This window comes from Ambystoma mexicanum, chromosome 3p (assembly GCF_040938575.1).
Source record: "Ambystoma mexicanum isolate Mex_15411 chromosome 3p, UKY_AmexF1_1, whole genome shotgun sequence".
Taxonomy (NCBI): Eukaryota; Metazoa; Chordata; class Amphibia; order Caudata; family Ambystomatidae; genus Ambystoma; species Ambystoma mexicanum.
The window spans coordinates 505,898,673-505,912,662 of record NC_090925.1 but is presented as its reverse complement, the minus strand read 5'-3'; positions in this window follow the sequence as shown (position 1 = coordinate 505,912,662).

The following is a 13,990-nucleotide window of genomic DNA, read 5'->3' as shown; positions in this document are numbered from 1 at the left end:
ACCTCCCAGCCATGGCACTGATGTTATTGTGCGTATGGGAGTCGATGTGAACTATTGTCTTGGGCAATTGGGGGTCAAAGGGGTTGGGTACCAGATGGTAACCGTACCCTAATGCTCTAGCAAGGCTGTATGTCACCCCTGGGGAAAGATGACGGGTCACGCAATGCACAGGCACCCCAAAAAAGGGAAGTAAGGTGCACGCAACCCCTCCGAGACCACGTGTGTGGAAAAATAAACCTGCACTACGCTGTGGCACCTAGAAACACAAGAATGAATGTATGCGTGTCACACGCAGCCTAGAATGACCTCTGAAGGGGTACGCGACACACGGGGCAAGCACAGATGTTAAATACGTGCGCGACTCACCGTCTGCCAGGAACAAAAGCGTGAAAAATATGCGCGTGTGCGCGTTGGCAACACCCCCGCCAAAAGAAGAATTGTACGCTGTCTGAGGAGACAGGACAACAGTAGAAGGGAACGCTGTTTGAGGAAACAGGCCCAGGAAAAAGAGGAAAAGAGAAAAAGCTGTCAGAGGTAACAGGGAGTAAGAACTGGAAACGCCGTGAAGTAAATCGCATGTGAACCGACAAGAAGTACAGATTTCACCCACTCGCTCTCCACGAAAAGCACATACAAGGAAATGGCGTTCTACACGTACCTTTTATACACACGTCACAGACGCGCATACGCGATGAGGCCATTTCCACCAAATACATGCTTTGACACTCGGACGTGTATCTTTTTTTTTACACGCGCCATTCTCTACGGCCATGTGCGTGACGTCACAGCTGCGCATGGGGGCCTTTGGGCCAATGAAATTGCGTATGCGTGCAGATGCGCTTACGCACTAAGGGCCTTTCCTTGAATTACACACAGACGTGCAGGACTTTTCATGTGCCAAATCACTCCGTATCAAGCTGGCCACGCGTAAGCACACGGAAGACCACGCTCCTGCCCAGAAAGCCGATTTACTGCCCCCCAGAGCCCCAAGAACGCTCCCACCTGCCATCTGCTGATGCCTGACTGCCTGCTGCCCACGTGCCCTGCCATTTGCTGCCTGCACATCAGCCAGGGGTGCTGTTGCTGTGACCACCCCTGCTGCAACCGAAGACTCCCGACTGGGATTCCATCGCTCCACAGCCCAGCCCCAGGACCCAGTTACCCACCCACTCCTGCCTCTGGGGTTGTCATGTCGGGCACTGCAACATCTGGCACCACTGACAACCCCTGGCCAGAGAGGCAGAGGGGCACCAACTTCAGTGCCAGTGAAGTTGGTGTCCTGGTGGAGCAAGTCCTGGGCATTATGATGCCCTCTACGGAAGGTTGCGCGCCGACAAGTAAGGACGGACTCGGATCTGGACGGACATCATGACTGCCATCAACGCGGAGGGGGTGGCAGTCCGCGACTTCCAACATGTCAAGAAGCGCTGGGAGGACTTCACGTCCAGGACCCTGAACAAGGCCCGGTGCCTCTTGAAGGCAGCGGATGCTAAGGGGCGCCAGGGCCACTTGTCGGAAGATCAGATAAGGGTCCTGGAACGCATATACCTAGCGCTCCACGTCCAGGTCCTTGAGAGGCAGACCCGTCTGGAGTCGAGCGGTAAGAGTACATGCATCATGATTGTAAGCTGTGCGTGTGGTGATGTGCCAGTAGTGTGCCGGTTGCACATCTGTTTGTATGGGGCCGAGTATGGGTGGGGGTGTACAGGACCGTGAGGCTAACACATGCGAGCGCTGTCATGTGTGAGACATGGATGGTGCTTGTGTGTGTAGGCTTGCATGCCAAATGCAGTTGTGTGGGCACATGTTTGGATGAATGTGTATGTAAGTATGCATGTTCGTGATGTCACGCATGTATGTTGTTTTCAGCTGCATGTATCAGCACTGTGTACATGTGCATGTGTGTGTATTTGACAAGGGTGCAACAGTGATGCAACATGGATGCATGTGACAGCGGGATGTGGAAGCCTGATTGGCAGATGTGACATGGATGCCCATCGGAACACTGCGACAGTTGGCTGAGGTGTACACATGCATGCAAGTGTGGTGGTGTGTGTGCATGTGTAGTTCACTCCCTGTGTTGCATGTGATGTCTGGCTCACCTTTGCCTGCTCATGCTGTTGTATGTGTATGGATGGTGCTGGCAGTTGCGATGTGGCTGTGGTATGGCTCATGTGTGCATGTAGAAACGACATGTGTGTTGCCAATTGTGATGCCATGTCTGAGGTTTGCCAATGCCACTCATGTGCAACTGTCATGTGTGTATGTGTCCATTGTACAGTGCCCTGATACCTGTGTTTTATTTCTCCCTGTCTGCAGCGTCAACTGATGAAGTGGGCGGAGAAGGTGCTGTGGAGCACAGCGGCGGGGATCGCACCGCCAGCCGGAGACGCAAGGCCCGGCTCCCCTCCCAGGTTGTGATCTCATCGGGGAGTGAGGAGTCTGGTGCTGCGTCCCAGGCCGCAGCTGCCGGGGGGGGTCCAAGAGGCGGAGGTCGGAGTTGGACTCCTCGGCAGCAGAAGGGGCAGCTGGGACCCCACAGGGCCCAACGGGGGAAGATGGCACGGAGTCATCCAGGTTGGTGGGGGGTTTGGTGGAGGAGGAGGCCGTGCAAGCAACAGAGACGGGGTCTGGAGGTGGGGATTCCACTGGTGCTAGTGGTGCAGTGCAGGACCAGGGACAGGAGGCAGCACAGGAAGCCGCGGAGGTGCCTGTGTGCAATCCTGTCCCTGATCCTGTCACTGCATCATCTTGCGCCAGCAGGGATGCCTATGTCCAGACCCGTTTTCAGGCAGGGGATGAGCTCATGACAACTGGCCTTCCTCTGCCTGCGGATGTGGCTATCCGGGTCCGGGTTGAGCCTGTCCTGACTGGTGTGCCGTTGCGTCAACGGGCCATGCGAGGTGACCTGCAGTATTTTCATGAGGAGACTGCACGTCATCTCGAATGGCTCGTTCACCGCGTCGGCCTACTGGGACAGGTCACCCAAGCCGGATTCCTCTGTTTGATGGTGCTTGCTGCGACCCCCTCCTCAACTGAACCCCCTATGCGCCAGTCGTCCTCCGTGCCATCTTCCCACCCATCAGTCACCTGGGAGCCCTGTGGAGCTGCCTCTGACGGTGCGGCCAGGCTGGTGGAGGAGGCATCCCTGCCACAGTCGGGAGTCGGAAGTCCAGCAGGGGTGGCCACATCAACGACTGCACACCAGCCAGCGGAGGATGTGCAGGCAGCAGGAGGCAGTGCACGGGCAGAGGCGCAGCAGCAGCAGCAACGTGGTGGGAGCCATGATGGCTCGGGGCCTTCGACATCAGAGGGGCAGGCATCGGCCGGAGGGCAGGAGGACCCAGGACGGGAAGTGTCTTCCGTGTGGCAGCGGTTGGGCCACGCCATAGATGCGGAGCGGCAGCGGGCGGAAGAGGCACAACTCACGATGGTCAGGGTGGAGAACTCCATGCGGAGGGCCCTGAGGCGGGCCGAGTGCCTCGAGGCAATCCGCAGGGAGTTTGGGGTGAACATGTGGACTGCCCTGCGGACCCTCGGGGGCATTGAGGAGGAGCGCCGCCGGGACATTGAGCAGGAGTTCGATGATGCCCTGGCCCGGAACATCCCGAAGTGAGCCGTTGGACTAGCCTGCTGCCCTTGTAAATAGTTCTGTAGTTAGTGTTAGGTTTCCTTTGGTTTAGCATTTTTTTTGGACCTTTTGGACAATGGGCCACATTTTTGTATATATTTTTTTTTTAGGTAGTGTTATTCGATAGGTTTCATTTCTTCGTTTGGGATCATGGACCCTGGATTGTTTATCTGTATATAGTTGACTTTTGGATTTTCATTTTTTTTAATGATTTCACCATGGAGCAATGGTTTTCGATTTTAATTTTCCATTGGATTTACTTTTGTGTCCTGTGACTTTGGACACCTTTCGTTTGCATTATGATTTGTGGTTTTGCATTATTTCACGTACCTGCTGTTTTTTTTTTTTTGTTGAAAATTACATTATTGTTTGTTTATTTTTCATTCAATTTATGTTGCGTTTAATACATATTTTTTCTTCAAACTCCAATGTGTAGTATCATCTCATTGGTTTCATGCATATCATGATATGAGTTCTGACGTTCACTGACACCCATTGGGTGTATATGAGGGACATATGTTCATTTCCAAATTTGCAATTGGGGTTATATCATGTTTTTGCCATTTGCCATGAGTGGGGGCCTGGTGGAGGGTGCCCCTGGATGCTGGGGGGTGGGGGTAGTGGGAGACATGAGTGGGGGCCTGGTGGAGGCTGCCCCTGGTGGCTGGGGGATGGGGCTGGTGGGAGACATGAGTGGGGGCCTGGTGGAAGGTGGCCCTGGTGGCTGGGGGGTGGGGGTGGTGGGAGACATGAGTAGGGGCCTGGTGGAGGGTGCCCCTGGTGGCTGGGGGGTGGGGTTGGTGGGAGACATGAGTGGGGGCCTGGTGGAGGGTACCCCTGCACTGCTGGGGGGTGGGGGTGATGGTAGACATGAGTGGGGGCCTGGTGGAGGGTGCCCCGGGTGGCTGGGGGGTGGGGGTGGTGGGAGACATGAGTTGGACATGGGTGGGGGCCTGGCGGAGGCTGCCCCTGCACTGCTGGGGGGTGGGGGTGATGGTAGACATGTGTGGGGGCCTTGTGGAGCGTGCCCCTGCACTGCTGGGGGGTGGGGGTGATGGTAGACATGAGTGAGGGCCTGGTGGAGGGTGCCCCTGGTGGCTGGGGCGTGGGGGTGGTGGGAGACATGAGTGGGGGCCTGGTGGAGGCTGCCCCTGGTGGCTGGGGGGTGGGGGTGGTGGGAGACATGAGTGGGGGCCTGGTGGAGGGTGCCCCTGGTGGCTGGGGGATGGGGGTGGTGGGAGACATGAGTGGGGGCCTGGTGGAGGGTGCCCCTGCAGTGCTGGGGGGTGGGGGTGATAGGGGACATGAGTGGGGGCCTGGTGGAGGCTGCTCCTGCACTGCTGGTGGGTGGGGGTGATGGTAGACATGAGTGGGGGCCTGGTGGAGGGTGCCCCTGGTGGCTGGGGGGTGGGGGTGGTGGGAGACATGAGTTGGACATGAGTGGGGGCCTGGTGGAGGCTGCCCTGCACTGCTGGGGGGTGGGGGTGATGGTAGACATGAGTGGGGGCCTGGTGGAGGGTGCCCCTGCACTACTTGGGGGTGGGGGTGATGGTAGACATGAGCGGGGGCCTGGTGGTGGGTGCCCCTGGTGGCTGGGGGGTGGGGGTGGTGGGAGACATGAGTGGGGGCCTGGTGGAGGGTGCCCCTGGTGGCTGAGGGGGTGGGGGTGGTGGGAGACATGAGTGGGGGACTGGTGGAGGCTGCCCCTGGTGGCTGGGGGTGGTGGGAGACATGAGTGGGGGCCTGGTGGAGGGTGCCCCTGCACTGCTGGGGGGTGGGGGTGATGGTAGACATGAGTGGGGGCCTGGTGGAGGGTGACCCTGGTGGCTGGGGGGTGGGGGTGGTGGGAGACATGAGTTGGACATGAGTGGGGGCCTGGTGGAGGCTGCCCCTGCACTGCTGGGGAGTGGGGGTGATGGTAGACATGTGTGGGGGCCTGGTGGAGGGTGCCCCTGCACTGCTGGGGGGTGGGGGTGATGGTAGACATGAGTGGGGGCCTGGTGGAGGGTGCCCCTGGTGGCTGGGGAGTGGGGGTGGTGGGAGACATGAGTGGGGGCCTGGTGGAGGCTGCCCCTGGTGGCTGGGGGTGGGGGTGGTGGGAGACATGAGTGGGGGCCTGGTGGAGGGTGCCCCTGGTGGCTGGGGGGTGGGGGTGGTGGGAGACATGAGTGGGGGCCTGGTGGAGGCTGCCCCTGGTGGCTGGGGGGTGGGGGTGGTGGGAGACATGAGTGGGGGCCTGGTGGAGGATGCCCCTGCACTGCTGGGGGGTGGGGGTGATGGTAGACATGAATGGGGGCCTGGTGGAGGGTGCCGCTAGTGGCTGGGGGGTGGAGGTGATGGGAGACATGAGTTGGACATGAGTGGGGGCCTGGTGGAGGCTGCCCCTGCACTGCTGGGGGATGGGGGTGATGGTAGACATGAGTGGGGGCCTGGTGGAGGGTGCGCCTGCACTGCTAGGGGGTGGGGGTGATGGTAGACATGAGTGGGGGCCTGGTGGAGGGTGCCCCTGGTGGCTGGGGGTTGGGGGTGGTGGGAGACATGAGTGGGGGCCTGGTGGAGGCTGCCCCTGGTGCCTGGGGTGTGGGGGTGGTGGGAGATATGAGTGGGGGACTGGTGGAGGCTGCCCCTGCACTGCTGGGGGGTGGGGGTTTTGGTTGACATGAGTGGGGGCCTGGTGGAGGGTTCCCCTGCACTGCTGGGGGGTGGGGGTGAGAGGGGACATGAGTGGGGGCCGGGTGGAGGCTGCCCCTTCACTGCTGGGGGGTGTGGGTGGTGGGAGACATGAGTGGGGGCCTGGTGGAGGGTGCCCCTGGTGGCTGGGGGGTGGGGGTGGTGGGAGACATGAGTTGGACATGAGTGGGGGCCTGTGGAGGGTGCCCCTGCACTGCTGGGGGGTGGGGGTGGTGGGAGACATGAGTGGGGACCTGGTGGAGGGTGCCCCTGCACTGCTGGGGGGTGGGGGTGATGGTAGACATGAGTGGGGGCCTGGTGGAGGGTGCCCCTGGTGGCTGGGGGGGTGGGGGTGGTGGGTGACATGAGTGGGGGCCTGGTGGAGGCTTCCCCTGGTGGCTGGGGGGTGGGGGTGGTGGGAGACGTGTGTGGGGGCCTGGTGGAGGTTGCCCCTGGTGGCTGGGGGGTGGGGGTGGTGGGAGACATGAGTGGGGGCATGGTGGAGGCTGCCCCTGGTGGCTGGGGGGTGGGGGTGGTGGGAGACATGAGTGAGGGCCTGGTGGAGGGTGCCCCTGCACTGCTGGGGCGTGGGGGCGATGGTAGACATGAGTGGGGGCCTGGTGGAGGGTGCCCCTGGTGGCTGGGGGGTGGGGGTGGTGGGAGACATGAGTGGGGGCCTGGTGGAGGCTGCCCCTGGTGGCTGGGGGGTGGGGGGGTGGGAGACATGAGTGGGGGCCTGGTGGAGGGTGCCCCTGTTGGCTGGGGGGTGTGGGTGTTGGGAGACATGAGTGGGGGCCTGGTGGAGGCTGCCCCTGGTGGCTGGGGGGTGGGGGTGGTGGGGGACATGAGTGGGGGCCTGGTGGAGGGTGCCCCTGCACTGCTGGGGGGTGGGGGTGATGGTAGAAATGAGTGGGGGCCTGGTGGAGGGCGCCCCTAGTGACTGGGGGGTGGGGGTGATGGTAGACATGAGTAGGACATGAGTGGGGGCCTGGTGGAGGCTGCCCCTGCACTGCTGGGGGGGTGGGGGTGATGGTAGACATGAGTGGGGGCCTGGTGGAGGGTGCACCTGCACTGCTGGGGGGTGGGGGTGATGGTAGACATGAGTGGGGGCCTGGTGGAGGGTGCCCCTGGTGGCTGGGGGGTGGGGGTGGTGGGAGACATGAGTGGGGGCCTGGTGGAGGCTGCCCCTGGTGGCTGGGGGGTGGTGGTTTTGGGAGACATGAGTGGGGGACTGGTGGAGGCTGCCCCTGCACTGCTGGGGGGTGGGGGTGATGGTAGACATGAGTGGGGGCCTGGTGGAGGGTGCCCCTGCACTGCTGAGGGGTGGGGGTGATAGGGGACATGAGTGGGGGCCGGGTGGAGGCTGCCCCTGCACTGCTGGGGGGCGGTGGTGGTGGTAGACATGAGTGGGGGCCTGGTGGAGGGTGCCCCTGGTGGCTGGGGGGGTGGGGGTGGTGGGAGACATGAGTTGGACATGAGTGGGGGCCTGGTGGAGGGTGCCCCTGCACTGCTGGTGGGGTGGGGGCGGTGGGAGACATGAGTGGGGGCTTGGTGGAGGGTGCCTCTGCACTGCTGGGGGGTGGAGGTGATGGGAGACATGAGTGGGGGCCTGGTGGAGGGTGCCCCTGGTGGCTGGGGGGTGGGGGTGATGGTAGACATGAGTGGGGGCCTGGTGGAGAGTGCCCCTGGTGGCTGGGGGGTGGGGGTGATGCTAGACATGAGTGGGGGCCTGGTGGAGGGTGCCCCTGGTGGCTGGGGAGTGGGGGTGGTGGGAGACATGAGTTGGACATGAGTGGGGGCCTGGTGGAGGGTGCCCCTGGTGGCTGGGGGGTGGGGCTGATGGTAGACATGAGTGGGGGCCTGGTGGAGGGTTCCCCTGGTGGCTAGGGGGTGGGGGTGGTGGTAGACATGATTGGGGGCCTGGTGGAGGGTGCACCTGGATGCTGGGGTGTGGGCGTGGTGGGAGACATGAGTGGGGGCCTGCTGGAGGGTGCCCCTGGATGCTGGGGGGTGGGGGTGATAGGGGACATGAGTGGGGGCCTGGTGGAGGGTGCCCCTGGATGCTGGGGGGTGGGGGTGGTGGGAGACATGAATAGGGGCCTGGTGGAGGCTGCCCCTGCACTGCTGGGGGGTGGGGGTTATGGTAGACATGAGTGGGGTCCTGGTGGAGGCTGCCCCTGCACTGCTGGGGGGTGGGGGTGATAGGGGACATGAGTGCGGGCCTGGTGGAGGGTGCCCCTGGATGCTGGGGGGTGGTCTTGGTGGGAGACATGAGTGGGGGCCTGGTGGAGGGTGCCCCTGGTGGCTGGGGTGCAGGGGGACATGCATTGGTGGGCAGTAGTGCAAGGTGACATGTGGGTTGGCTGGGGGGCATGGCCATGGTGGATGGGGTGCCTGTGGGACATGTGCAGGGTAGGCCCCTGTGGTGTGGGCCACCTGCAGGGGCCATGGAGGGTGTAGAGGGAACACCTGGGAGGATCCACACGTGCAATTCACATGTGGTGCTCCACGCGCACCCCTGGAATACACGTACCCTGATGGAATCGTGTGTGATACTTCCTGCGCACCCCTGAAATACACGTACCCTGCTGCTTTTGCGTGTGATACTTCCCGTGCACCCCTGGAATAAACATACCCTGCTGCTTTTGCGTGTGATACTTCCCGCGCACCCCTGGAATACACGTACCCTGATGGAATCGCGTGTGATACTTCCCGCGCACCCCTGAAATACACGTACCCTGCTGCTTTTGCGTGTGATACTTCCCGCGCACCCCTGAAATACACGTACCCTGCTGCTTTTGCGTGTGATACTTCCCGCGCACCCCTGGAATATACGTACCCTGCTGTTTTTGCGTGTTATACTTCCCGCGCACCCCTGGAATACACGTGCCCTGATGGAATCGCGTGTGTTACTTCCCACGCACCCCTGATGTACACGTACCCAGGACAATCGCGTGTGGAACTTCCCGCGAACCACTAAAATACACGTTCCCCGCTTAGCGTTTGCTGTTTGGCAGCCCTGTGAACTGGTCCAGGGTTAGCGCAGCCCTTTGCGATGATTTGGGGATTTTGAAGGCTTTTCCTTGCGCGAGGGCGTTCTTGGGGCGTAACTGGTGCTGCTGCAGGGTCGCTGCGCCAGTCTGCGCCACGGCTGGTTTCGGAGGCTGAAATCCATGAATACGCTGTGCGATGGAAGGGATTTTTTCGCACGCGGCTGGCGCAGTGTATCGCACGGGGACACTGTGCGCCAGCCATGTGCGCCATTTTTGTGCGAATTGCCATGAATTACCCTGATAATCTAACACCCTTTTGTCGAATGACCCACCTTCTGGCCAAATTGGCATCACACTGTCTCCTTTTATCTCCGTCAACCATTGATTGTGGTATTTTTGTATCTTCTCACTGTATAACGGAAGGTGCTGACAAATATGTGCTAGTGGTGTTATTCCCTCCATGATGATATTTGTTCTTCTCTCCCTTTGTCTGCACTTGCCCTTCAACCTCTATTTCCCTCTAAGCACTTCTCTACTTGTCTTTCTTTCCTTCTAGCTGAACAATATACCCTGAATCTTTTCAATTACTTATAGATTGTCTGCACACATATGTATCAAGATAAATATATGAATCACTTTTCAACGTTAACCTTATAGTTGTTGCATGTTTAAATTCAACAGTTCATTTTTGCATATTTTGCTACCTTAACCACAAATTAATCACAGTACTTGGATATCCTTGACAAAAACAGACAGAACACAAAAGCACATATACCACTTACCATGCACAAGCACTACCTACACGCTTTTTTTTCCTCCCTGTTTTGTTCCTTTTACCACCCCTTCCCCGTTTCGCCTACTCTTCTCATTCACTCCCCACCTCTTTCACCCTCTTACTCTTTTCCAAGAATCCTTTCGTACCCAGAAAAAGAATGTTCTAAATAACTTCTCTCAGAGTCTACTCAATATACGAGACTCCTACTATTTTCTCTGTATCTTCACTTATTTATTCTGCACTGGACGAGACAATGCTACGTGGCGCCGCCTTCTACCCCGTTCGGGCTAGGATACCACTTCTCTTTTTTCTCTTCACTTCTTACAAAACTCTAATGGCCATATAAAGGACAGATTAGAAAAGCCTCATCATCACTCACACAGGCCCTACTCTTCCCTACAACCCATTACCACCTGTCCCCCATATTTCCCCCTTACCTTTCCTTCGTAACCTTCGCAAACCAGCACTCAGGTGTTCAGTCAGGTGACTCGAGGGTCGCCGCCCGCAGTCCGACCCCAGTCAGGCTCGCACCCCAACCAAGCCGTGGCCCGCCTCGGCAAGCAGCTTTTCAGTCGGGTATTAATCAACCGGGAACCCTTGACCCTTCTCTGTAGTGCGCACTGGATGGTCGGCTGTGGAGGCGATGGTTTTGCTGCGGGGCGTCCCGGATCTAGCTGCACGGCGCCAGCCTCGAGGCACCTCTCCGATCACGTCGCAGGGGGTCACAAAATGTTTGTGCCCTCCCTGACGATAGGTGTAAAAAATGAATAATACAGGCACTACCTGGACAGGGAATAAGGCACAAAAGAGCAGGCTGCGAGAGTTCAAGGAAAAATGTATCTAGATCTCTGAGAGGGCTCTGCCCACATCAAGGTTACAACACATTTATATAGTCCATTGACATTTTTAACATATGATGCTACGTTGGACCTGGATTGGTCAGCCGGGGTGGTGTCTTAGGTGTGGGCATCATCTCTTCCTCCGGGTTGGTTGCTTGGTTGGCGGGAGGATTGACGTCAGACATCTGTGCTCCAGATGGGTGAAGGTCAGGTCGCTGTGAAACACGGTGGTCACTATCTAAGTTAAACTAAGAAAATGCATTCTGAGTAATGCATGCACTAAATAATGGTTGATGAAAAGACCCTCAGTAGTGTATCATGTCATTGTACAAATCACTCAAGAGTTTATATCATCTATAACATTTGGGTTATATAGGTCACAGGTTTACGGGCCTTGACCAATATAATACTGTCATTGAACTATAGGGTTAGTCTCACAAGAATCTCAGGTATGTGGCATTTGTTAGTATTGGGCACAATATACTGCAGCAGGGGTCTAATGTTAGTTGGGGGTCTGTTGGGTGGGCTTCATAGCATGGTCAGCAGTCTGGCACATGAAAGGAATGCCTTGCAAGGACACAGGGTTAGAATGGCAATAAGTTTCAACTGGCGAGGGTAAGAGGGAAAGGACACTTTTGTGGAGATGGACGAGCTATGTGATTGGCTCATGTTGGTTCATATGCAGGACAGTGATCTCAGAAGAAAAGGGATGTGTTACATTTATTATTTGTTGCAAGCAGCTCCGGCTTCAGCGTGAGAATAGAGCTGCAAAGTTTTCCCGTTGGAGTGGGAACGAGGGTGGGGGCCATGTGCTCCGAGCTGCTGCGGTGGGGAAAAGGGAGAGAGGCATTTTGTACTATCGCAGTGAGGCCTGGTCACCAAGTTGGAGTCGAAAGGGGGTACAAAAAATGGATGCCCCGTGTCCTGCTCGGTGGCCCCATCTATGCGAATGTAACCCAAAGTTAACATTGCATAAGGGCGAGGGGCGTACCCACCACTAGAGGCACTTGGTACGAGTTTTGTACTGAGAAGTGATGGTAGAGAGGGGCCCATTGGCCCCTCACTCTCAGACTATGGGAACAGGTACAAGGGTATTACAAAAAGTGTCTAGAACCGCGAGGCTACAACAAATACAATTATATATAACCCACAGAGCACACATGACCTCCCAGAGAATTTCTCAATTTAAAGTTGCGGAATGACAAACATGTCCCAAATGTGGGGAGGAGAATGCCGGGCTGATACACATGTTTTGGGAATGCCATGAAATAAGGAGGTACTGGGGAGAATTGGCTCAAAGATTGAATGAGAGATAGATCAATCTGAATGTAGATTCAATATGGGCATGCATGGAGGGGGAGTTCCCCAGGTCACGCCACTTGAAACACATCAGTAAACTCAAAGACGTGGATGATAGCTATGGGGTGGAAAGCATCGAACAGACCCAAGACGGAGACCTGGTGGACCGACCTCCATAAATGGTCCGAAGCTGAAACAGTAGTATGGAGCGAGGCAGCCAACAGAGGGGGAGAGGAAGAGGCGGAAACTCTAACAGCCTGGAAACACCTAGTTGCCACACTCTGGGGACCTACGCAGGGGTGCCCGAGTGATGAATGCTCTGAGAACACAGATGAGGAGACGCCTCCAATGTATAAAGAGCAAGGGGATGGAGCGGGGTAGGCTTGTTGGAGGGTGGGATAAGGGAAGCAGTAGACCCTACATATATGGCCACCACTATGCAAGATAACATAAAGTACTGCTGGGGCTGTTGGTTTATTGTTTATTGCTTATTGTTTGTTTAAAAACCAATAACAATTGTTTTAAAAAAATAATATTTGGATTCAGTACAAAAACTTAACAATTTAAAAACCTCACATATTTCCCGCAATGCACAGCTATAACTACCAGTTTGATTATATTCATGCCAAGAAGAGAACTTGAATCGGCACCGTTTACCATTGCTAAACCCATACTCTAACCTGTGAGCTATGTGTTCACCCTACAGAAAAAATATCTTTTTGCATTATGGCATAGGTGGGTCAAATGTGTAATGGATGAAGATGTATCTGGGAACTGGCAATGTGGGTTAGCATAAACACATTTTCTGGCCTCTCTCTCTGGGTCAACTTTAATGGCAATAAAGATAAAACAATACTTTTATAACAGTAAATACATTATACATTTTAGTTACTTCCACAAAGCGAACAGCTCAATCTACCAGTTGGAATATATTCATGTCAATGGGGGGACTTGACTTATAACCATGTCTTGGGTAAACACGTGCTGTATGCACTGAGTCTCCAGTCAAAAAGTCCAGAAACATAGCTTTTTGCATTCTGACATAGCAGTCAAAGCTGTAATGGATGAAGATGCATCTCGAACATCCAATGTCGTTTGGGATAAACACATTTGCTGGCTCTCTCTTGCAGTCATTTGTAAAGGAAATAAAGAAAAAGCAATATTTTATAACAGTAATACAACATTAGACATTCTTCCTCGACCTATCCAATGCATGGCTAAGCATACCAGTTTGAGTATTTTTAAGCTAATAACATAACATAAGCCTGTAACTTTGCAATTGGTAATCAAAGGTTTAATTGAAATACGGACAAAACAATATTTTTATAACAGTAAAAAAAAACATTCTTACTTATTTCCTCTAAACACACAGCTCAAGCTACAGGTTTAAGTACATTTATGAGAATGAGCAGTCTGGAACTTGCAACGTTGCTGTTGTTAAATACATTTGCTAAACTCTCAGTCGCTGGATCTCTCTTTTAAACACATATCTGTTGGCATCATGACAGAGCAGTCAACGGTGTAATGGATGTAGATGCATCTGAGAACTAGATGTGACGGTTGGGATGAACAAAAGTGCTGGTGTCTCTTTCTGAGCCAATAGAAATAAATATAAAACAATATTTTTATAACAGTAAATAAATATTAAAGATATGATTTATTTCCCTTTAATGCAATCCTCAACCTGTCAGTTTCATTAAATTAACCACAATTGGGGGACTTAAACAGCAAAGTTGCCCTGTGTAAATCTATGCCCTAAATGCTGAGACACTGGGTCTCCCTT